Below are 24,255 nucleotides of genomic sequence, written 5' to 3'. Positions count from 1 at the left end.
GAGAGAGAGAGCGAGAGGGAGGGAGGGAGGGAGGGAGAATGAGCGAGCGAGGGAGGGAGGAAGACATGAGGAGAGACGCTGAGCGACAGGCAGATGGAGAAGCATGCGAGGCGAGCAGCAGAGAGAGACAAAAGCGCGTGGAGAAAGTGCGGCGTGCCATGTGCTCAGGTAGTGCTCACTCTTTACACATCAACAACGCAACATGCATTTGTTTTTAATGCTTTTCTTTCTCTCTAATTGCATCCCTTCTTCTGCTACAAAAAATAACTTGATAAGGTAGGGCAGCCTCTTCTTGCCTGTCAGCATTTGTAAGCGTTTGAGTTGCATGCCGAACTTTTATTGTTCATTCACGATAGAGGACATGAATGTGCTTCTATTACACACATTCTTGTCTTTCTGTCGTTATGAGCACGACCCTTGAGATTCCACATTTAACTGTGGGCTTGTTTTGTCTTTGTGGGGATTGGACGAAACGAAAATGTTGCTTTACTGTGTGTGTTTGTGTGTGTGGTTTTGTGTTTATTGATGATGTGTTGTCTTCATTTGTGTGGCACAATCCCTATATCACTTTTCATGGTCTAGACATTGTTCACCAAGGGGACATTTTGGCTGGGAAAAAAAGTTAGGTGTGAGCTTTCACCCTATGTGTGCGTGCGTGCGTGTACGTGTGTGTGTGTGTCTGGATTTGCAGCAGCCACGATGGTGCTTGGTAGGATATTGGCAAGCCTGAGGAATGTGTGAGACTTCACCCCAGATCTCTTTGTTCCCTCGCACTCATTCTGCCTTTTTTCTCATCTTCTTCTCCTTCTGGGTCCAGGGTTGCACAACACACACGCACATGCACTGACACATGCGCACACACACACGCACGCATACTGCAAGCAACTTTTGCAGAAAACCAGTCGCAACTTCCTGCTGGCGGGAGAGATATGCACGGAATGTGATTATCATGTATTTGGGTTTAGCATTTTATTCCTGCCAAAAAAAAGAGGAAATCAGGCGTATGCCCGGTGTGAAATGTGTGTGTGTGGTGGGTGGATTGGGAAGGGGATGCGGTGGGTGGCTCATGAACGAGCGCTGTTTGGCAGTGCACGTGAGTGTGTGGGTGGCTGTGTGGGTGAGTGGGTGCAGAGTTCTCGTTGAGCCAGAGCACATATTTGAAGTGTGTGCGTGTGTACGCATGTGTGTGTTTGTGCGCACGCGCGTGTTGATTTTGCACAAGGGCCAAAAGCATGCCTGCGTTTAAAAAAAAAAAAAAAAAAGATTGCATTATTCACAAAATTCACCTTTAATTTACTTATCATGATTTGTTTTTAAATGGCTTTATTTACACATGCGAACTCAAACACACATTCACATGCAGTTGAGGTGCCTGTCAAACCAAAAGTGCATTCCGGAGCTCTCTCTCTCACACACACACAAACACACACACAGTCGGAATGGTGGGATGAATGCGGGGAAACTTCAGCTGAAACGTGAGGACAAAAGGCAAAGGGGGGACATTTAAGAGGCTTTAACTCAGAAGCCTGGGAATGAGGGAGGAAACACACACACACACATGCACACACATATATGTACACACACATACGCATGCCTTTGCACACAGGCCAATGTACAGCTGCGGCTCCGAGAGGGGAATTCCCAGAGAAGGAGACAGCGAAAACACCTCGGCCTTCACACGGTCTTCCCGGGATCGGGAGCAAGTTGACAAACAAGCTAGGAGTAAAAATTCTCATGAAATCATCAATGGAATCGATTTGACCAAACTGCAAAGACTATTTTTTTAATTCTAGCTTCAAGTTAATGCGACCGTCCCTCGACGTCCACCCTGCTTTTTTTTTCTTCTTGTTATCAGGAGCTGGAAAAGCAGCTGCCTTGTCAGGTTAGGCGATCCGGCGTTCGCACGTTTGTCATCGGTCGACTTTGGTGTACTCTGATGACCCGCGACTGACTGCCTGATGATTTATGCTAACCCGGACTCGATATTATACAGCCCCAAAATATTGGTATGAAAAACCTTTGAAATTTCTAATGACATTGCAAAACATCAACATCCAAGTTGCTATTTTGTTTTGATTAATTCTTCTAGCTTTTTAGTGTTTTAAAAACTCTCATTTTTATATGGTTGCATGTCATCCTGTTTCTCATGTCGTCTATGTTTTCTATCAATGATGATCTTCTTTGAGCTCTACTGGTATTTTATTTTTTATCAAATATCATTTCTTGTGCTTTTATTGTTTTGTACTAATTGAAATATGATCATATCTATGCTTGCATTTGTTTGTATCATGCTATCCCATCTGGCTCTCTATTTCTCGTCACTACGGCTGACCTTTTCTTTTGCTAAGACTCATATCATCTATGGTTTTATTTTCTATTTGAATCCATGCTACATTTGTTCTTTTAAGTCTTTACGTGTGCAGATCTGCATCCAAATACAGATTTGATTCGTTTTTTAAAAAAGGCTCATTCATAACATCTGTTCTATTTTTTTCCTTTTCTCTTGTGACATCCAATCAATATCTGATTTTGTTCTGATTTCTCAAATCCTCTCGTCTTCTTTATATATAGTTTGTCACTGAAGTCCGTCTTTCACCTAAATGTAATATCTGATCGCTTTTCCATCCTGTCATCCAATGTATGCAATTCCCGTAATCACCATTTCTCAGCTTTGTTTTTTTGTTCCCTATCATCCTCATTGTTTTGTTTTACATCATCATATTTGTTTGATGTTTGTGAGTCTTATTTGTTCTCCGTTACTACTCCATCTACTGTATCTCTTTTCAGATCGTCTATTCTTTGCTGTAAAACTTAAATGTCATCTCCTTTTCTCTGCATTCATTTCCTTTTCTTTTGCTATTTCATTTGATTTCTCAATGTGAAACTTTGATGGGGTCTGAATGACACCTTTCTTCAGCTTGATGAGATGTCAAATGTGTTTTCCAGCAAATTAGATTCAATCTTCTTTGAGTGATGGGAAACAAAGCAGCTATGTGGTTTTCTGTTCGAAAAAAAATCATCACATTGATGAGCTGACAAAGGATTTCAATTAGTCAGTGTAAGACTGAGAATAGTACATTGAGAATATGTTGCTGGGGCTGTTGAGAAAAATACCCTGAACCTTCCCTGCACTCATTTCCAGACAAGTGTGAGCTACTTCAAAATGAATTCAGAGAATTCCGCATCCTGTAGCGATAGCGTCGTCGGCTTTCTCCGCCGCTTTTGGTCTTGTACCAGACGCCCGACGATATGCGTGCAAACGGTGGCGATTCAGAGTGAGAATGACAAGGGGCTTGATAAGGGAAAAGTCACGACTTTTTGGTGAGGCATGACGGTAAAGCCCCACAGCAGGTGTATTTCCCCTTTGACGCCATCATCGCAGGCAATGATGATTTTTCACTTTCACTTTGAATGAATTACTTACACAGATGATGGTGTAATTTGCGCCAGGCATCATCGATTAACAGTTAGTGCTCCCCAAAAAATTGAAATGTCGATATTTGCAATCTTTTTTGGGGGGGGGGGGTAAAAACTTAATGAAAATATCAGCTCATGTGATAGGAAGCATTTTGTCCGTATCTGATGACTATCTCCACTAACTGCCAATTTTATCTTTAACAAACAAATTAAATTCGGTGTTTTCATTTATGTACAATCAAAACAAACTTTGCTTAGCACCACATTTATGGCACGCATTTCTATTCGCCGTTAGAAATGTCAGTCAAACAAACCGCTTCGGAATAAGGCATTGTATTTTGTCTGAAAATGAAAAGGAAAAAAAAAACATCAAAATAAATATATTGAAGGACCCTTTCATAGGAGTCCAATGAAAATCCTATCTGTCCACGATATGACAATTTTGAGTTTTGAACGGCATGTTTTGTCAAAACAACCAGTAAATGCATTTTTGGATGATGCAATGCGTATACAAAACAATGTATCCTCATCTGCCCTTAAAAACACATTGCGCTTCAGACCACACATTCCCCATTACGCCTGTTTTAAGATATCACTTTGAGTCTTTGATGGATCATTTATGATATCATAAGCGATCCTCAGAATCATAAAATCATATCTCTGTGTCTAAGTCCACCTCTTGAGGAATTGTGAAATACGCAGACAGTTAAACAATTTAGACCCAATATTGCAAATTACTGCTGCAGGATGGAAAACAATTTTGCAAGTTCAAATGTTCCAAGCAGAGATCTGGAGATTTTTTTTTTTCCGCCTTCCTGCATGTCTTCACCCAGATGTCATAAAGTGTACATTAATGTGTGAGGAATGAGATTCACCTGTCTTGCCGACAGAGTGATGACGAAAGGAATTTTGCAAATGTCTCGTCGATTTTGGTATGCTACCGGACCGACCAGACACTTTGACAACTTATTTATATACAGGGAAAGGTGTGGAACAAAGTTGTTCTAATTTGACGTATCGTCAGAGCTCTGATGCAATATTCCAGCATCAAATATAACATTTTCCATAAAATACGAAGCTACACCTGGTTACATTTTGATTAAGAAACAAAAGCAAGTTAGTTTTCTCTTATTTATTTACATGTATATCATGGTGCGATTTTGTTTTAATGTATTGATTATTGCGCAATTACTCTATTGTGATGTCGCTGAAGGAGGTGTGCGGCTCACAGGAATTTTTTGGGGGAAGGGCTATGATATACAGTATGGCTGGCTTTGTGACATTATTTTTTTTCATTTTGATGGAGAGGGCTGCACCTGCTCTGTTATGATGTAAAATGAGGTGCACGGCTTAATCATGGGCTTTGTTCTGATGTTTTTTTTTTTTTTTCCAAAGCTTGGGAGAGTGCTAGAGCGCCCCTCTTTAACACAGTTCGGATATTTGTTTGGCTGCTTGGCTTAAAAAGAAAACGCCGTGATCAAGAACATATTAGCGGCGCACCCCTAGGGGCTTTGTTTGGTTTGGAGAAAGGAGAGGTGTACTCCAAATGGAATTAAACATTTAGGAAAGGTTGCAATCAATTGAGCGACCATGCAATGCGACCATCTTGAGCTTTGTTTTTGCGGACAAGAATGGTGGTGCGCCAACGCTGTCGGGATGTTGCATGTGTGTGCACTGGAAAGACTGCAGTATATCAAATGACCCTTATAAGCTTTGTTGTGACTTTCTCTTGTATGTGTGTGTGTATGTTTTTGCGCTTCACAGATCCTGCAGTGCTCCATTTGCTGAAGGTGTCTGAGCAAAGACCAAAGACCACAGGTACCACCTTTTTATCACATCAGGGGTGCACAGCTTAGCCATTTTAACATCGATCATATCGATTTGACTCGCTTCAATTCCAAGTCCAAATTGTTCTTTTTTTAGTTGTTTTCATGTTTCCGCTGATTTATGTTGAAAAGGAGAATACAAAATGAATTCATTTCCAACCCATGTAACTTGGACTGGCTTAGTAGCGGACAGACTCGGCGGGTCAGGACCTCGCATGGGGTTGGATGGAGAACGAGTGTTCCTGGAGCCCGCAGAGTGGGAGCGGGCTCGCTAAACGCACGCCCACGCGCAAATGTGAGATATTCTAATGAGCAATCTGGCCCCTTTCACAGTGCTGCCATCCCACCACGTGTGACAGCCAGCCAATCATAAGGATCTCACCGCCTCAGTGTCAGGACAGGGTGGGAGTGACGTGCCCCTCCTCCACCTGTTCTTCGCAAATGACCCTCACAGCCTCCCGTCCTGCTGGTAAGTGCCACACAAATTCTATGATTTTATTATTCTGTGATTTTTGAAGTTTGTGAGAGTTTATATAAAAGCATGGTTGAAGTTTATGTGGTTGGTTGGTATTTGCAAAAATCAGTGAAACTGATGATCAGTGTGACAATGTCTGATTGTGTCATATTTCACATACATAACATAGACCAGATAGGAAGTTAATATAAAAGCAAATTAGGTCCTGATTTGCAATACTAAAATACTTGACTGCTTTGACTCTATTCTAACATGTTGGGCCGCTCAACCTAAATATGGCAAGAACAATCATAAGCATTTTGTTCAATGCTTTGTCAGAATTGGACTTTATGATTGTTTTTTAAATAGAATTTTGGATGTGGCTCACCAAATTGTATGCTTAACATAGTGGTCCATAAGCATAGGACAGTGTTTCCTTATCGTGTGTGCGTGTGTGAGCCAAATGTTACAGTAGCGAGCGTACACATGCAGTGAGTGTAGCGCCCACACACTCCCACGTGTTTCCCCTCCATGATCCCTTCACATGTGCGCACATGACATCATTAAAGAGGTGCTTTAAAAATCAGCATGGGTACCGCATGTGGGCAGGAAGTGTGTGTTAATGTGTGCGTGGGTGCATGAAAAAGGCTCTAGAGTTGCGGGTCCGTGCTGGCTGTGTGTGCGCGCCTCGCCCCAGGCTCTCTTCTGGTCCCGGGCCGGGCTGCCTCCCACGCTGGGGTACGGCCGGGGTTGAGCGGAGGAGGAAGAGGGGGAGGCGCGCGGTTGTAGAGGTGGTGCTGGTGTTGTTGTTGTTGAGTGGGCCGGCGCTTGTGAGTCAGCCCCCCCCCAAAACGAGAGAATGCTGCTGGATGGCGATTTGATGCAAGTGCTGGTGGAGAGGAAAAGAACTCTTTTCTCTGTCTGTCTGTCTGTCTGTCTGTCTGACCATCAAACTATCAAGATTCCTGGACAAGATTGCAGAAAGTGCCTTAATTAGGGCGTATTATGATTTATTAACATTCAAATCTTGGAAATAGCCTGCGATGTAGTGGGGTGCTATTTTTTTTTCTGTGTGGTTCTTTATGTACCGCGTGAGCAGACATTTGCAGTCCATTCACAGCCTTGTAGACGGATGAGGCTTCTGCTGGAACCACTCGTTCCTTTTCTCACCATTAATTGCTCCTCGTTGGGGACAGTCTCATCTGCCGTGAACAGCATGCTCACATGCCGCATTTGAGCACATATTTCTATGCAAAGTCGTAAGCAATCAGGAATGACATCATGGGGACGAACTGTGCCGGGTCGCTGAGACGATTTCACACGCGGTTCCTCGTCCTGCTCGCCCTCAGATGTGACTTTCATGTGAGTTGGAAACAACTGTTGAAACGGAGGAGGGGCATGTTTTTTATTGAACAGGAGTGATTTGAAAGTTAATATGATGAGGATGAATTTGTGGGTGGTCATGATCAGAGCTGTAGAAATTGCAGAATTTACGCTACGATGCCAACGTGTTCAGTAGCCTTCTTTAGCAAGCTACTTCTGAGGGTGGCAGACAAGTAATGCATCAAATATATATATTGTTTCAAGAAGCGATTCATTCCGTAAATCAACCGATCACTTGACTTATCTATGAAATTTGATTCAAATCCTAGGCTATCATTCAGCACATGAAAGTATGGTATTGCAAAACAAAAATAGAGGCGTATTGTATTGCCCAATCGAATCTTATTTTGTTCTAAAACTGTAAATTCAAATTTACTCTGCTATAAATTGAGTTAATCCAGTGTTTTAAATTTAACAAGGCAAATCTGAGGTTATAATTAGTCGAAAGGAGGACATCCAGGAGTCAACAAATGTTCTCATTTTTATTGTTTCATGCGTGGCTACAAAGTCAGATTGTGACAATGTGAGGAGCACCCAAAAGAAAGAACACTTTCATGGAAAACACGTGTGTAATTGCTCTTTGTTTTTTTCTCGGCACAAGGGTTTTACATTTCTGTGTATTTCGATCAAGCGTTCTCAGAAATGGCAGTCGGGCACAGGGCCAGCGTAACCCTGTGAGCTCAGCGGCGGGCGTCCGTGGCAGCTTCCTGGGTTGCACCAGTCGTGAAGATAATGGAAGGTGGTTCTCGGGAAAGTCGCAGGGAGTCCACCAGTCTGGGGCGTGGATGGCGGCGCCGGGGGGAGCGGCTTGGGAGGGAGTACTGAGGAAGTGGTGGATGACAGCATGAACGTGCAGGGGTAGGGTCAGGTGGAAGTGTGCGCAGGAAACGCCCTTAGAGGCGCTCACGCCTAGCGTCGTGACATCCGCTCTCCACCGGGGGAGCCGGAGAGCGACGCAGCGGTCCTCGGAGACCACGCATTCCTGGCGGCGTGACCCCTCACCGCCTTGGCAGCGCTCGCCGCTCTCGTGTCCTGCGAGGCAGCACAGTCGCTCATTCACTCACTGGAGATGTTTTCCCTCTCGCACCTCTGAAGGGAAGAGGAAGAGGAAAGGGGGAGGACGGAGGAGGCGGGGGTTGTGCCGCAATGACAAAGTGGAGCGTCCTTGCTTTAGACGAGTCACATTGCCATCATACCGCCACTGACAATGTTGACACTGTATATTGCTTTAAAAGCCTTTGTAGTTTTCAGACACAATTCAGACTGACTTAGCTAAACTGTCTCTTATCAAAAAAATTATTTCCTTTAAACTTTTGGTTTTTTTTCATTTTCCAGAAATTAATTGATTGTAAACTTGAAGGATTCAATTGCAACTGTAGTTTTTTGGGTTCAAATCTTTTTTCTTAATACGTTAGAACCAAATCCATCAATCAATTACAGATTATTTGGACGGCATTATATTTTGAAAAACTAAACCTGACCGGGGGGCACCCGGATAGATGCGGCCCTGCACAAAGCAGATCTTCACATTCAGGGTGTGGCAACCCCTCGACGTTTTGGTCACCTTCTGCTTTCATACTGCCCCAACCTATGTTTTTTTAATAGCATTGCAAGCAATGCAGGCTGTGTCAAAAATTATTTTCGGTACATGTCATGGCCTCTGAAAGGCCATAGTTAAAACACCCACCTCTGGTTTGCCCTAATAACATCAACTAATGGTGCGGAACTGTGAATTTGGCATGACCAAAATATCCCTGTAATATCAAGTAATGGTGCAGTTCCAAGATTTTTCTTTTGTCAATAGTATGATGATGTAGCATCATATGAGTATTACAATGTTATGAGTAATCCTCCCAGGTCTTGGTGCAGCTACTCAGATTTTCTCTGAAAATGATATTGATGTTCCAAAAAAAGACGCCTGCGGAAAGTAACAAATATTTTGTTAAGTTTTGATTACTTTAACAATAAGAATTTCATTCAATGTGGTTTGATGCTGCTTCAGGGTTATTCACGTGTTCCTGGTCCAACAACTTATCCAACATGACTCAGGCGAAAGAAATGTAACCTTTTCACCCCGTTTATCACCTGTCCTAAAAATGTGAGGGTGGGAACCATTCAAACATGCCTGTGAAGTGATGGAATGAGATGTCAATAGAATTTACGCGTTCAAATATCATACTAATTAACCATGCGCAAAGATCTATGAGGACCGCAGTCTGCAAACAGAACTGAACAAAACTAGTGTGTGTGTGTGTGTTGGGGGTGGGGTAACAAAGATCTCAACAACAAAAAACTTAAATAATTATAGAAACCGTTACCTTTAGTCAGATTTGAGATTAGATTTACAGGGTAGGCTAGCTAAGAAAAAGAAAGAAACTGCAGCGGTTTACAGTACCTGCTTCTACAGGGTTATTAGCGGCACTCACACAAACGCACACACACACACACACACAAGCATGCTGGGGGAGTCAGGGTCAGACAGACAGCAATGGAGCTAGCGCAAGTCCAGTGGGCACAGATAAGACATGCAGTCATGCCTCGCCAGCGTGACCATGACATCACAATTGGATTGAGTGCTTGCGACAAACATACTGGCCTAATATAGTCAGTGTGATTCCTTCGGGCATGCCCCCACCCCATGCCCCTTATGAAGTTAACACCACAGTAACCCGAATGGCACTCAGCAGATTATTGACCACCACCAAGGTGGGACAATATATATATATAAAATAATTAATGTAGATAGCCAATACTACCCTGCAAATATAGGTGGCAATAATGTTTCTAGCTGCCAAACAAATAAAGACTCTATGGGATAGATGGATAGCGATCAATAAAAAGCTATTTCTAAATCTCAAAATTTGCAGCAAAATTATTATTAAAAAAAGAAAAGTTTCGTAGTTGATAATCGGGATCTACATTTGGCATCTTCTGTGAAATACTTGAATGATACATTTTAAAACTATCACAGTCATGGCTTTCTCAAATGCAGTTGATCAGCTTTGTGTTCACGGAAACAAGCCCATGGTTCACACTAAGTGCGTGTAATATAATAATTCAGTTTGGAAGTCAAGCACGAGAAAAGGACAAGACAGCAAGACTGAGCTCGAAAATCATTTCTTAACAGCTCGCTTCCCAAACATCCCAAATATTTTAACGTCGTCTTTGTGATCTGTTGCATCCCAGCCACCCCTCCTTTACTTTTCCTCTGTTGTTTGAATTCCTTGACCTTATCTGCGTAAGTCTTGTTTGTCTGCGGCCGTGTCACCAGCACCTCTGTCGGCCATTAAACTGCTACCCGAGCACACCGCGACAGATTTCCCAGGCTGCTCGGCTGCCTGAGTTCACACCTTTTTGTCCACAGGAATCTCAGGAATCCCCAGCTTCCTTCCCATTGTGTGTGTGTGTGTGTGTGTTTGCGCATGTGCCTATGTGCGTGTCTGTGTGTGGCAACATGAAGGAGGGGCCCCCGCCTGTTGAAATGCACATCTCCGCCATTGTATCCACCCTGAGAAAGCGAGCAGGGAGCTCTCACAATAGGCTGAGTCACAATCTAAAATGGCAAAACTGCTCATAACAGACCATTTTTTCCCTTGAGATATCGTTTGGGTGATTTATAATATAATTTCTAATATTTATTTTATTTGTAATAATTTATGATAATATAATTTAACTATCTTTTAAAAACACCATTCTGAAAAAAAAACTACTAAAGAGGTGTACATTTTTTGAGAGTGAGGTACTGCAATAGTATTTTAGTCCTGCCCATAATCATACATGAATCAGGTCCCCTTGAAATTAGATGAGAATCCGTTAAGTTCATTTCCATCCTATATCACGAGACATGCAATGTCACTATTGCGTAGATTGTGATGGAAGTGGTGGGAATTTTTCAATTTGCTAAAACAAAGTTAAGCAAGTCTAAAAACACGTGACTTTACACCGTGAAGTCCAGGGTGGTGACATTTGGTGCAGAACCAGCAACATTGAGGAAAATCAATTCACCTTTGTACATTTCAATACATACAGGAATATTGGCATCATTTTTGCCTGCATCTTTTGAAACGAAAGATGCCGCAACAGAAGCTACAAGGATAGCAAGCCTGTTGATGCTTCACAAACACAGATGCTATGCTGACAACAGCAAATTTAGCACCTCAAAAATACTTGCTCTTTGCCATAATAAATAAAAAGCAGGTGTGATTTAAAAGAAATAGTCTAAACTTTCACAAGTAACTGCTATTTTGTACAAAATCCTTCTCACTACCGGTGACAGAATGCTGAATAATAAGGGACCCAAGAGGGCGTTTATGTGACTCCTGATGTTTTTTTGGCAGCTCCGGAGTCATTCGAGCCATTGCGGTCCTGACTCATCTCCCGTTCGAGCGCTGCCTGCTGCCACAGCTCAGCAGCGCCTGTCGGCTCCGACGCCGAGCAACATGCAAACACAAACCCGTTCATTCATCGGATCGACACGCGACAGGTCGTGATTCACGCACACCCACTCGCTCCGTCGTCACATCGAGCCACACCGCGCCGGGGGATTTTTGCCAAAAATCGGATCACCGTCGAGTCCCGGCCACAGAGTCTCTGAAGTCCACACGGCGCCCGCATTGTCACCCTTTGTGCTTACTGCTCTTAACTCTAAACCAAAACAGCCTATCTGTATATAAAATCATCTGCATGACGTCCGTTATCATTTAAAATACTTTTTATCTCTTTCTATCCCACATTACCTGCTAGATTATTGACGGCAATTTTATACTGAACTCACGACAACTCCACTAAATGATGTCAATTTAGAGAGGAAATTTCAAACAAAGCTCTGGTTTTGCCTCCTCCTCCCCCCCAAAAAGAATATATTTTAATTTAAAAGAGAAAATTCATACAACATAAACTAATTCATACCATCTTTCAAAAGTACTAAATGGATGTTTACATCCCCAAAAACTTTATTTCACACCTCCAGTGCGATCACAATGATGGCATGTCGACCAAGATAAAAACTGAAAACAATCAAACCTAGACTACATTAAATGTGACCTGTACCCCCCAAAAAAATCTAATTCAGAAAACTCCACCCATGCATATAGTTACACCTCAATTCACACTAGGGGTTGAGCTGGGAATGAAATCTCTAGACCCATGACTTTCTTCAGACCAAGCCAAAACAAGGTTTATCCCCAAATCCTAAATGACACCAAATATCTTCTGTTCTGTGTAGTGTAGTCATCGCATAGCTGAAGATGACATTCGCCCGTGCACTCAAAAGACTGAGTGTTAGTGAGGCGAGTGTTATTGTGAGATAGTGGTGACCGATACGTTCTTGTGAGAATGGGCTGAGAACATTACATCACAGAGTTGCTGTGTGTGACAATTGTGATTAAAAATCAATGGTGCTACACATTGGGGTCGGGACGTCCACAGCCACATGACCTCAATGTAGCCAGGGTGGGAAACAAGTGTAATCTGACTTGAATGACGGAAGAGGTGTAAACATTCCGATGGAACTCATAGCTCAGGACTTGTTCTTAAGGCGGGAAAATAATTCTGGCTATTTGGGTCGCATGTCCTGGGAAGTGAGTCAGGGAGTGTATTTAAGAGTTATGAATGAAACCGACAAAGGCCATGTGTGTGTGCGTGTGTGTGTGTGGCAATGTGTGTGTAACATGGGTGCAGCAGCGCAGCCTTTGATGAGTCACACGGCGTCCTGTGAGTAAGCGACCAGCTATGTCATTCCTGGAGGTTTGAAACGCCCACCTTCAACCCCCAAGAGCCAGCGAGTGGGTGGAGAAGGGCGGGTAAGGGTGTGGTGAGGGTCTGCACTGTTCGATAGGTGTGGTTGGCAACGATGGCGTGTGTGGGGTTAGAATGGCAGGAAGTAGGCAAAGGCTGGCAGAGGATGGGGGTGGGGGACACACACACACACCAGAGGCGAGGACCAGGGTTGTCCTCAGGTCAACACATGGCAGGGACCTCCGCCCGTGTCGTTGGCTACTTCCTATTCTTTTAATGATGTCACTACTTTTATCTCAAGTTAGAAGAGTGGCTTGGAGACCAGCTGCTCAGCACGATCTGTTTGTTTGGGAACATGATATGAAAGAAATTATAAAACTACAATTGTATCTTTGTGGAGGCATACGGCATTGACCCAAGCAGAATGTACTGAATTTGAGCCAATTCTAGTTTTACAGCAGAAGAGTGGACAGAAGTCAGTGTAGGTTTTTTACATCTGGCAGTGATTGTATATTGATGTGTCAACAACAGCACCAATAGTTTGTCGCATTCTATGTAGCTAAATTGTTTTAATAAATAATTCATATACAAGAATCACATATTGTATACATACGCTGTATCGTAAACATTTGAACTGCGAATACTCTGTGGAGAACATTGCGGTCCTCCGCATCCATGCATTTGTGGTATCTCATTAATCCACGTGACGAAATTCAGGAGCTGAGCATCAGCGTAGGTGTATAATTCGGTGCCGCTCAAAATGGATCATTTGGCCTTTCTTCTAAAGCTTGTTGTAGTGGCTGAAGACCCCAGCCTCTTATGTAGCCCACCACCCTTCAGGTCCATTTCCACAGGCATCCCAACTCTTTTGCCGGGGGTTTCCTGACAATATACACACACACACACACAATCTCCCCCCCCCCCTCCCTTCTCCTTCCTTCGTCTTCCCTCCTCTCTTTTTTTTTTTTCTCAATGGATGTCCTCTCTCTAACCTCAATTGAGAGCCGTGTAACAGGACACTCCCCTTGGCCTGCCCCCCCCCCCCCTTTTTTTTTTTCTTTTTTTCATTTGAAGAGCCATGCTATAAAGAGAGTGCCGGAGCACTGATCCGTAGTGTGTGTGTCTGTGTGTGTGTGCGTGTGTGAGAGAGTGCAAGAGAGTGTGTGTTGGGGGGCCGAGTGAGGGAGATAGAGAGGAAACATGTGATAGCGCGACTTTGGCTCATGGAGTTTTAACGGCTGCGATGTCTCCAGAGCGCTGGGAAAGCACCTTTAGCCCAGAGGGACACACACACACACACACAGCATACACACACGCGCACACAAACACACAAAAAAAATATTATATATATATATATATATATATATATATATATATATATATATATATATATATATATATATATATATATATATATATATATATATATATATATATATATATATACACACACACACACACACACACACACACACACACACACACACATGTGTGTATGTGTTTATGTGTGTGTCACTGTGAGCCTGTTACTGATTACACTTAGAAGAATGCAACTGCGGGAATAAAAGGCAGACAAGTGAAGGTTTTTCTTTTTTTTTTTTGAAAGCGAGAGTGTGTGATTTGTCCATGCGGGGATGTGGGTGAGAACTTGTTACCCAATCGCGTCTTTCCTCTCTCTCTCTTTTTCTCTCTCTCCTCCTCCTCCTCCTCCTCCTCTCTCGCCCATTGATGGACCAGGCAAAAGTTTAAAGAGTGACGCCGGAATCCCACTCGGAGGCAGAGGAGCACGGGACAGCGCCGGGACAGTATAAAACGGAGGACACATGGAGGAAATGACTGGGAGAGGAGGAGTGACTGGGGGTACCCCTCTTCATTCTATAAGTGCCCAAGAAGAAGAAGCTCGGTAAGTAAAAAGATTGAAAAAAAGAGAGAGGAGGGGGTTAAGAACTTCCTCGGGAGGAGAGTGCATGCTGCTGTTGATGGCTATCATATGTTCTAAGTTAAGCTTTACCAATGAGAGCCGGGTGTCTCCAAACTGAGGGTTGGGGGGTCAGAAATGGTTTGTTTTTTGATTCTTGTCAGTCATATGACCTGTCATGGCTGACATTGAGCGTGAGAGCTGATTCTGACTTTCGACGCCACAGATGGAGGTGCCGCTTCCTCTCTTGGTCATGCTGAACAGCCCCCACCCCGCACCCTCCCCTCTCTCATTCTTCCCTTCATTTGACACACATAGCGTTCATTCTGCTCGGCGGCAGTGGCGGCATGAATGAAGCGGCTGAAGCAGGAGGCGGGAGGGAGGAGGGGTTGTCATATCGCGCAGCTCTCGACTCTTTATGAATGGACGCCGCACATGATTGGCTGTGCCAACTTTTGACGTGCTTGTGTTTGGGCTTTTTTTGTGAGGGGCAGCGGGGGGCTTAGTCACCATCTGACCACCACTGTGTCTATTTATGTGAGCGCGTGCTCTCTGATGTTGTTCTTGCAAGAGTCTCACTCGCCGTGACTTTGACAACTGTGATTAATCATGTATTTTTGCGCTCCCCTCTAACTTTTAAATATCTGAGTCGGGATGTTGATATAGCGTCACTTCAGGTTGCCAGTGCAATTACTACCTACCGAATTGCACAAAATGGATTGTTAGGTGCGATGTGCTGTCCGAGCACTTTGATAGGGTTGAACGTCAATGGAAATTAGCGGTGAGATGTTTCACAGGAATCTCGATGAGATTAGCGTGGAATCTGTCCCCCATTCCCTCCTCCAACCCCCCCCCCCCCCCTCCCTTCCGTGCCTTATCAACACTGCCTTATGGAATGAACCCTGCCCTGTCCCACTTGGCAGGAAGCAGGCCCGACGCCTTCCTGCAGCCACACGTTCAGGGAGGAGGGGAGAGGAAAATATCAATTAATACACTTGGATTATTTGGTACGTACAAAAATAGTTTTGAAGTAGGAAAATGAGAAGGGTGACAAATCACCGTAACATGTTAAGTGGTGCGGGATTTTATTGATACATTTTAAAGAAGTCAACCCCCCACTGCGCCCCCACGGCATTCTGATTAATATTGTGTTTGTGAAGTGTGAGTTAAATAGCGCAATTCACCCATTTTTTTGTCCATCTCAAGGGGTGACGATTTTGCGACTCGATGTTGCCTGAAAATGACATCACAGTTGGCAGGTCTCAATCAATAAGCCTTTATTGGTTGTGTGACCTGACATTTGTGATGTTATTTTCAGTGGACATCAAGTAACAAAATAGTCGCCCCCCGAAATGGGTAAAAAAGGTAGATTTTTCCTGTATGTAATTCATATTCCACAAACGAAACATTAATCAGACCATCGTGTTTTGATTAGTTGGATTGCACACAAAATATTTTTACAAAGAAATCTTGGGAGTTGACTTCCCCTTTAGCAAAACGCTTCAAATTCAGTGTTCCATCTGCTCTAGATCAGGAGTTGTAATATATGGGCCATATACGGCATGCCACAAAATTCTTTCAACAAATAAAATCACAAAAATTCCCAAAACATGCATGAATATATGGTTACATCATATTTTATTTTATACTTTTATTGTGGCCAACTGAGGACTTTTTTTTCCTCAAAAAAGTTGATAAAATATTCATGAAATGCAAAAAAAACCCTAAATAACAAATACTGATCACTTTTGGTTTTGATTATTTATTGATATAAATAATAGTATAGTATACAATATTGTTTATTTAATATTATGTCCCTTTTTTTCTTGAACTTAATGAATATGGGGAAATAGTAAAGGCATACTGGTGGAACAAATAGGTGGCACACACCGCGGAGTGACCAAACATAAGAGTCTATTTAAAATCTAATCTCTTGAAAAGATGCTGCCCTTGCACAAGATCATATTTATTACTTTAATTTATCTGGGATACGGTTTACACACCTCTGTAGGTGCTGATGTTTTGGTTAGCAACCGCGTTTAAATGCAAATATAAGGCCTAAGGGCAAATATTTGACGCCTAGCAAATTTGCGATAATAGGGCTAAATTGGAAAGTTTTCGGTTGATTTTCTTCTTCCCCCGTAGACATCTCTGTTACGTTTTAATGCCGTCTTTGTTTTAACGACAGCGTTGTTAAACATACGCGCTTTGCTCTGTTGACTTTGTTGAGTCATCGCATTTCAACAATCAAGCCATAATTTACCTGTGGCAACCTTTCATTTGACCCACATTTATGCTCTCATTGACAAATGCACACACACACACAACGTGCTCATTGAAGGCTGTCACGGAGGTCATGTCTTCCTGACATGCCAAAACTGTTTTTTTATTTTTTTTTTCCGAAGTGGAGTTACGCAAGTAAACGTGTGCTCAGCAGCAGAACAATGTCAACTATATGAGCGCTCATTCCTTCCTTCGTTACTTTCCCTCACTTCGCTGGCCGCGTGACGCCTCGCTTGTTTATACAGCAACAAAGCAGCGCCACTGTTCTCAGGCTGGAGTTAAGAGCTCAGAGGCAACGTCACGTTACACTTTGTAGGCGTGTGTGTACGTACGTGCGTGCATGTGTGTGTGCATGTGTGTGAGTGAGCATGCGTGTATACATACAAGCACACACACCTGGCCCGGTTCCTCCTATGCTCATATATGGGCATAGCTTCCCCTACCTGGGCCCCACTCTGAATTCCAATAAGTGGTGCGTTCAAGTGTGTGTGTGTCCATGGCGGATGCACGTCATGGAAAAGTAGGATGAATGGGCGGACTGTTCTTAAGGTGTTCCTTTTGTTTTCTGAAGGTAATCAGTGAACAGCGTGACTCAGCCAGGTTGATTATTCAAAGTGGAAGCACGTCAGCCGGGATAGTGCACTCACCTTGATAGCATACAAGCTGACTGGAGAGTTGCAACAAAACTGTTATGCCTGCTGATCAGGTTCACGTTGGAATCAGAAAATGCAATCAGACAATTCCATTTCACTAGTAGTAGTGGAATTGTATACCCCAATTGAATCACGTGATAGAAAACATTGTCTCATTTGGTGTAAATAAAATGCAGCTTGAGATGCAAATAAAAATCGACAAATCTGACTGTGACAAAATTGTCGGTCCAGACAAACACACAAACACTTTGATTATTTTATTGCAACATGTAATCCAATTTAATACGGTTAACCGGAAAAAGATCACGGCGAGAGCAATAATCAAATATACCTTCCTATTGCACCTATTTTGAATTTACCACCGTCCCGTACATATCTGCTGATTTTTTTTTTTTACATTTTATATCAAGGTTGTAGATCTTTATGTTGTGTTTTAAACGTATTCATGAGTATCACTATGGCCATTCCATAAAGATCATTTATGAAAAAAAAAAAGGCAGTTACCTGTTGTGTCACAATCTGTTAAAGTTACTGATGTGCACATTGATTATAGTATTGTGGTAGTCGCACAATTTTTCTTTCTTAGTTGAGCCCAAGTAAGTCAATTAGGTTCTTGTCATAGTGCGACGAAAAAAAATGTACTTTGCCAAAACGTGACTAAAGCTTATGAGTTGTTTTGTGCAAAGTTTCATTTGTGGCTGGTGGAGGGATTTGAGACTGCCACCCGCGAAAGACTAACCAGCGGGAAAAGGTAACAACCATGACTCAGCTTCAGATAACTGCTGAGCTGCGATTGGTTCTGACCTGGTACCTGTGATATCATTTTTAGTCGACAAGTGGGAAAATAGCCACCCCTGAGATAGATTAAAAAACGGGTGGATTTTGCCAGTTTAATTCATACTCCAAAAGCAAAACATTAATTAGTTTCGACTAGTTAGGCGGCACAGAACATATTACAAAGAAAATTTGGGCATTGACTTTGCCTTCAAGGAAATTCGGTTGTTATATCTTGACTAAAACATGGAACATATTGTCATAATTTAACCTAGGTATTTTCATTGTAACTCAGTCAGACCATTCAGTTTCTTGTAGCTCCACTAAAATATTCATCTTGAGTGTATTCATATTGGTGTAGCCCATCTAAGAAATTTACATTGTTGTACTTCTGCCAAGATATTTACCTTGACATATAGCACAATAAAAAAAATCATGTTAAGAACAGCTCAAATAAGATAATCAAGCTGTCATGGCTCATCTCACGCATTTATGTTGACATAGCTGACCAAAGGTTCACCTGAGACTTTCACGTTGTGTTTGTGCCGAACTAGACCTCAACAAAAGTGTCCATGTAAACTTACTGACTCTCCAGGTCTTCTATGGTGCATTTATCAGTGTGGTGTTAGCATTCCGGGTGGAGGCAGGTCAGGCATCGGCAGCCAGGTTATGGCGCTTCAAACAGAGCGTGCATTATGGCATTATAGCCTCCACGCTGCCCTGTGTTGGGCCTAATGAAGCAGATTTATGGCTGCTAGGGCGCACTGCTGGTCTAAGCGTAAAATACCGTGACCCCCCCAAAAGGTGACGAGGGACACAGAACTTTCTTGTGACTGCGGATCGGTCCGTCGCTCGTCTCAGCGTGTGTTCCTTCCCTGCTCCGGCCTTCCCTTGACTTCTTTTCACATTTGCCAGGTCTTAGGAAGCATAAAGCAGCTTAAGGAAGAAATTTGCTTTTCCTTGCTCGACGTGCCAGCTCCTTCCCATCAATCCAGCCCCCCTGGAAGGGCACGGAGAGGGCTGTCTGTACGCCGGGGTACGAGGAAGGGGCTCCCTCTGGAGACTCCTCTTGGCTCTGGGCTGATGTGAGACTCTCAAGACCACCACTTGGACCACTTTGGGTTCAGTTTTACAGCGAGGCGTTTCAAGCGAGCGTCACGAGAAAGAAGGAAAACAGACTTCACCAGCCTGTGTGGCACGACCATCTGCTTGATCCACTATTTTAGGATAGCGAAAACCTTTGGACGGGGAACAGAAAAGATCTCTGTAATCCTTCTTCCACCAGTCGGCTTCTCATAGACCGGGATATCTAATTGCTGATATATCTGATTGGCTGCTGGCCTAGTGGCAATCCTTGAGAGCACTTTGTAAAATTGACCAACATTAACATGTCATTGTGTCACACAAGGATACTTTTTCATTTTGAAGTAGCACCTGTTCTTGGCGTATATATCCTACGGCTTTGCTTAAAATTGTGAGTCCATCGTGTAGAAAATGTTATCCAGCTATATGAACACATACGTATTTCGTCGTGACTATCTCATCCGGATTCCACACTTAAAACTCATGCTTTACAGTCAGTCACTTTTAGTGTCGACAAAAACATCAATCCTGCTTTGATGAGGCAAAAATGTCTTCTAAGACAACCAGAACAGTCCAGTTGCAGCCAGTTCAGTGCCCTGGGAATAAAACAACCTGGAGGAATGGGAATTTTTAATATTAATAGTTGGACACATTTTTTTAACCTGCAGATTTGTGTCTACTACTTCATCTTCGATGATCCAAACAGTATAGTAGATACCCACAGTATTTCATTGTCAGTGCATCCCTCCAATTTTGTCTACAGCAAGGAACTAAGTCGATATTATTTGCAAATTTGGTATGAAAATGCTTCTTATTTAATAGCATCAGGAAACAATTCAGGAAAGCATTTCAGCCATGCGTTTAGCATTTAATAGAATGACACATAGTATTATTGTAATGCAACCATAGTGTCTCCCCATTGTCAGTACCTCCCATTAGATTGAACAGTGACGTGGTTTGGAGATGAAGTGTACCACATGCAGTAGAGAGAAAGAACATCCACACCCAGCTCACACATCCTACACCCCCACCCACGCACACATGCCTACACACACACACACACACACGCACACGCAAACCAATACCAACCAATGCCGCTTGCAACAAAAATGCATCGTACGTTTGCACACACACATTCTTGTCCAGTGGTCCCCCCCTACTTTGAGGCTGAGGCAGGGTAATGATTCACTTCCTCTTTGCTTCCCCCACAATGTGCTCTCGTGTGTCTGTTTGGACGTACTCGTGTGTGTGTGTGTGTGTGTATTTGCAGCAGTTGCAGTTGTCACTTTGTGAATATGTGTGTCTGCGTGTGTGCAAATGTGGATGTGGTCAGGCCCAGTCATCTTCCAGGCAGCTCAGAGGAAACCCACATCAACTGCCGTTCACCACACTCTAGGAATAGATTTGCCCAGTGCAGGCAGGAATGGAATGGCACGCCTGGCCCGCCCCTCTCCAGTCTGCAACTTGCAGTGCATCAAAAGAATCTGTTCCTATTATTTGGATCATCTCTGTAGCTTATTGATGTTGCCAAATTACTAGGTATTCTATATTTTATTATATATTATAATTACATTATATGACATTATATACAATAGTGATATGTTTTTGCATTTCAGCTAAAAAGAAAAAAAAACATATTATATAAGTATTTGGAAATACATGTTTCCCTCCGGCGAACCTCGACCTCAGGCCGCTATCACTACTCCACTCGGCACTTCCTTTGGAAAAAAACGGAACTGTTTCATGTGCCGGCATGGCAGAGGTGTCAGCATCACCAAAGCATGGAAAGAAAAGTCCAAGATAAGACGTAGCGAAGAGATTAGAACCTTTATCTCTCTCATTCCTGAGAGCAAACTCAGCCTTGACGATCTGGTTGAGTTAATATCACACCTGAACCTGCAATGCCGACGATATCTTTAACACAACAACTTTGTAAAGCATTCCACATTTTTTGGTGGTTGTTGAAAGAAAATGACTAAAGGGGCCCTGGGGGGTGTAAAACTATATTTGTTAATTTAATGGGAGGAAAAGCAAACACTTTATAGTCTTTATAACCCTGCAATGGGAAAATGGTTTTACAGCAGCAATTATTACTATTATTAAACCTTTATTTAAGCAGGTAAGTGACCGCTTGAGACAAAATATCTCTTTTACAACCTGGCCAAGAAGGAAAGTGAATAGAGAAGTAAATAGCAGTAGCACAACCACAGAAGCATAATATCAAATATTCATATCAACTATCAGCAAGAATAGATACAAAAAGAAAAATGAGATTCATGCTTTTCAGTTGACATTGACAACTTTTGATGTTAATAAAAAAACAAAACAGATAAGCACTAAGCCCAGTCGTATTGAATTCAGTATTCTTGTCCCACTCCAGTTCTTTGAGGCTCATTACAATGCCGCAAACTACTGATGGACTTATGGTCGTGTTGGTCATGTTGGAAATAATTGAATTGTAGTTAGGTTTTTGTCATTTCTTCTTTGGGTCAAAATAGTTTGGGCACAATGCTGCTCATAAATGCTAATAGATGTTGCCTGATTTGCGTGCGAGCACAAGGCTAGCTACGCGTTTGCCAATTCGCCTCCACCAAGCTGGGTGATAATTTAATTCGTCCATAAACACTCCCACAGCGATGCCGCCCTCCCTCTCGTAGACCCGCCGACCTGTGCTTGCTTGTCTGCAAAATTAACAACTTCGGCTCTTACCCATTTTCATGTCATTACGTTGGTCACAAAAATTAAACCCATTGTGGCTACACATTTTGCCTCTACAATATCGGGTGCTAACTGATTTTTCTTTTTTTGTCTTTTGTTTCAGGTCAACACGGTCAAGCTTTTCCCAGACTTTAAGAGAAATATTTGTTAGACGCACAAAGTCTTTAAGAGAGGTGAGTATTCACCTGCGTCGTCCTTATGAAGAAAAATATTTGTCGTTGCTTTTGGAGTGCAAATTATCCATTTCATATAGGAGTACATAATAATTAAAACTACATTATTATTATTATTTCTAGTCCTTTTTCTTCTTTTATTATGCTGTATGTCTTCGAGTAGCTCTCAGTGCTGCCCAGCAAAGTGCTTCACTGATCTCTAAATTCATGCTTGCATTAGAAATATCCTAATTATTGAAAAAGAAACAGCGACTTCCAAGTGTCCACTGTTAAAGGCGTTAGCTTGGCCTCATATGACATTCCATCGTAAGCTTTGAAAGCTTCTTCGGATATTCCTACACTTGTGCGGCGCAAAAGTGCAGCGTGATAATGAAAATGTGACTGAGAGAGAGAACCTCAATGGCTGGAATGTGTCATTTGGGGAAAAGCCCGGCACATTTGTCCTTAATAAAAGCAACATTGGAATTAAGTGACCGTCAGCTATTTGATCAACGTGGCGGTCACAAGCTCTCAGGTATGCGGCGTCGGGCTCCTCACCTACGTGGGCTATTTTATTAAGAGCGGCTCACTGCTTCCATTATGTGTCGTAGCCGGAGCCGGCGTGGCCTCGGGGCTAATGGGAAAGAATGACAGGAATCTGCGACTGATAATGCCATGCTTGGAGATGTTCGTCAGCGGATAATCTCCCATATCCTTCCCCGCCCTCGGGCTGCGCTCCATGACTTGTATTAAAGGGATGTTCCGTGCTCTTCCCCTGCAGATGGACTCGGACCCGGATCCCCTGGCGCACGGCGGCCGTCATTTGCTCAGTAGGCAGTGTAGATCCTGTGTAGCAATCAGCAGCTACATCTGGCTACTGGGTCTCTGGCGGACCAGCCTACTTCCCGCTACATTCCACGCCCATTGGTGGCTCTGCGTGTTCCGAGCCTCCCCATTGGACAGCTGGTGGTAATGGTGCTCCATCCTGTGACCCCCGCAGACAGGATGTTCTCTGTCACAACTCCACAAGGGGCCCTTGTCAAGGCTTTTGTCCGTTTGCACCATCCTTCTTTAAAGGCTTCCTGTTTGGCCTCCAGAAGCTCATCGATTTGCTTTGTCCTGAACCTGGCATACAATGTAGATTTCTGTGTGCTATTATTCTACAGCTACATTGTCTGCTGGGTTTCTGGCTAGCATTATAATCGGCAACCGATTCGTCAACCCCAATAACATTGTAGATGCGCAGAAGGTAAGCTAGTTATGATGTCACAAAACAGAAACATTCTTCCAATAAAAAGAAACTATTGGAAATGATTTGTGGCTGTGGGTTTCATTTGTTCAAGTGAATGTCTTTTCTTAGGCATGAGCCTCATGTGATTCATTGAGCATTAATTCTTTTGTTTGTGTGGACTTCATAAATTGGACTGCAGCTTGATTTATGCTTGATCAATCCGCGTGGCTCCACCCAATATCATTTCAGCAATCGGTTCTCTCCATATGGGGTCCACATTACCCACATTTTGCACCACGGTGCACCTTTGTAAATTAGTAACTAACGCGGATGGTCCACGTGGGAAAAACATGGCAGAAGTGTAAAAGCTGTTATAAACAACCGTTTCCTGCTTCATTGTTTTCAATTATTCTGTTAAATCTACCGTAATTTCCGGACTATTAGACGCATCTAAATATAAGATGCACACACACACACACACACACACATACACACACACACACTGAGCCGTTTATTTTATTTTATTTTTTACTTCAATAACACACAACTAACACAGATCAAACAACCAATCAGAAAGTGGGGGTGAGGGCGGGTGTGGCACTTTTCACTTTGCGTGAAGCTTTGACC

General features: G+C 43.0%; 1 long non-coding RNA gene across 1 annotated transcript; it reads left to right on the top strand.

The window, feature by feature from the left end:
- The first annotated feature begins 58 nt into the window (after nucleotides 1–58).
- On the top strand, nucleotides 59–23,711 carry LOC133159372 (uncharacterized). Its single transcript, XR_009715686.1, has 6 exons — nucleotides 59–168; nucleotides 5,182–5,235; nucleotides 5,577–5,712; nucleotides 14,554–14,719; nucleotides 22,349–22,418; nucleotides 23,179–23,711. It is a non-coding gene; the product is annotated as an uncharacterized LOC133159372 (long non-coding RNA).
- The last annotated feature ends 544 nt before the right edge of the window (nucleotides 23,712–24,255 follow it).

This window comes from Syngnathus typhle, linkage group LG9 (assembly GCF_033458585.1).
Source record: "Syngnathus typhle isolate RoL2023-S1 ecotype Sweden linkage group LG9, RoL_Styp_1.0, whole genome shotgun sequence".
In the NCBI taxonomy this organism is placed as follows: domain Eukaryota; kingdom Metazoa; phylum Chordata; class Actinopteri; order Syngnathiformes; family Syngnathidae; genus Syngnathus; species Syngnathus typhle.
The sequence above is the reverse complement of the archived record's forward strand: the minus strand, read 5'-3'. Positions and strand labels throughout refer to the sequence as shown.